Genomic DNA, 2,500 nt, shown 5'->3' with positions numbered 1-2,500 from the left:
AACACCATGCCACTGGTATTAAAATGGCTTTAAAAGTAAAAATTTTTCACTTGATTAATGCTTACAATACACTGCTTATTGAAGAAAGTAATGATTTTTTCAAGGGCAACCTTTTCAGTCATTTGTCGTATAATATTTCGATGAATAGAATATCAAGATGGTAATGGTGCATACTAGGTCACAAATTGATTAGTATGTGAAGTGGGCACTGCAACACTATTTTTTTCTTTAAGCAACGTTATACACAGATTATCCATACAGTAATTGGTTCTGCACCAAAAGGGCAAGACGTTTTCCTTCTTCACTTGATAAAGCGGGTAGGTCTCACAGCATACCCTCTTCTGTGGAGGTCTTCAGCAGGGACATGTATGACCTGATGGGAGAGTTAATATGCCCTTTTGAAAATAATGTACCTACTCCTTTCATATTACTACTGAAAAGACTTTGTTATATCAGTAGAGGGTCATTTGTTATACCAGTAGAGAGTCTTATGTTTTTTCTTAAGGTTATATTCAGGCTGATTGCAAGATGACAAAATCTGGTAAACATTCCCCCCCCCCCCTTTTTTTTTTTTTTTTTTTTTTTTTTTTTTTTTTTTTTTTTTTTTTTTTTTTTAAGTAGTGATGCCATACTATCAACTCTCACAGCTCCCCAGCCACCAATGCCTAGATGTTAATTCTTTTTCATGTCGTTTATGAGTTGATTTTATATCGTTAATGAGTTGATTTTATATCGGTAATCTACCTACATGAAATTTATTCCACATTCAGGATATAATTTGATTAGTGTAAGACTTTCCGTATATCATCGAATTTCGAAGGTTTTAGAGCATGAAGTGTTTTGCTCCTCGGGCCGTCTTTTAGACCCTGAGCTCGAAATCTGATAAAATATATTCTTTTTTTCCCATATGCGATGGCAGCCAGACTGATCTTTTTCATCTGAGGATATTTTATGCTCTATGATTTTAAAAGGAAGCTCCTCATTCGCAGTAACACACACCTATCTATCTACCTATCTATCTATATATATATATTTATATTTATATATACTATGTATATATATACTTATATATATATATACTGTAGCCTATATATATATATATATATATATATACATATATATATATATTGTAGCCTATATATGTATATATATACTGTATATATATAGATATATTTATATATATGTATATATATATATATATATTTATATATGTATATATATTTATATATATATATATATTTATATATATATATATATATTCATATAATATGCAAATCAAATAATGGCATATATGATATAAATTGCGCAAAGATATAAAAGTATCTGTTTCTGTATTCTTTACTTTTTTTTTTTTTTTGCTGAGCTTTAGTTTCCATCAAGTTTATGACATGTATTAAAAGGATATGTCATTCTAGTGTTACAACTGGTCACCTTTAATGTTTCAGAAAATACACTTGCACGGCCATATCATTAGATAAATAGATTGACAGATATAGATAAATATATTGACATAGATATGTATATATATATATATATATATAGAGAGAGAGAGAGAGAGAGAGAGAGAGAGAGAGAGAGAGAATTTTTAACAACATTGGTAATCGATAATCAGAGGCATAATTATATTAATTTTAGAGTACCCATTTCAGTACATGCTTTCTGTGGCTACTTTTAACTCCATGGTGGCCTATTGGGAATGTCCATGCCTGGCGATCACCGGACTGAGCTTCGAGTCCCCCTCAAACTCGATAGGTTTTTTTTGTAGAGTCTGCAACCTCACCATCCTTGTGAGCTAAGGATAGGTGGTTTGTGGAGCTTGAAGCCATTGCCTGGCTCTCCCTGGTCCTAGCTAGGGTTGAGAGGGGCCTGGACGCTGGTCACACACACATATATATATATATATATATATGTATGTATATATATATGTATGTATATATATATATATATATATATAAAGATATATATTTATATATACATATATTTATATATATATGTGTGTGTGTGTGTATGTATATATATATATATATATATATATACATAAATTTTTTGTATATATATGTATATATGTATATGTATGTATATGATAAAATTTGCACATTTAAACGTGTTTTCTATATTTCAAATAAGCCATATATATTAATACATTAAATTCTGGATTCTCTAAAGACCTCGGGATCAGAGCCCCAGACGAAATCACTTAAAGTCTATAGTATCTGACCGGCCGGGTTTCGAACTCTGGTCCAGGATACTTGTATGACATTGACCATACCACTCAGCCACGAAGAAAGATGTAAGTCAATGACAATTCTTCTCTATATATACCTGTCGATTTCAGGTTTTCTGTACTTAGAATTGAAATCATCCCTATATTAAGAATTAAAATCATCCCTATATTAAGAATTGAAATCATCCTTATATTAAGAATTAAAATCATCCCTATATTAAGAATTGAAATCATCCCTATATTAAGAATTAAAATCATCCCTATATTAAGAATTGA

This window comes from Palaemon carinicauda, chromosome 40 (genome assembly GCF_036898095.1).
Source record: "Palaemon carinicauda isolate YSFRI2023 chromosome 40, ASM3689809v2, whole genome shotgun sequence".
Classification (NCBI taxonomy): Eukaryota; Metazoa; Arthropoda; class Malacostraca; order Decapoda; family Palaemonidae; genus Palaemon; species Palaemon carinicauda.
The sequence above is the reverse complement of the archived record's forward strand: the minus strand, read 5'-3'. Positions refer to the sequence as shown.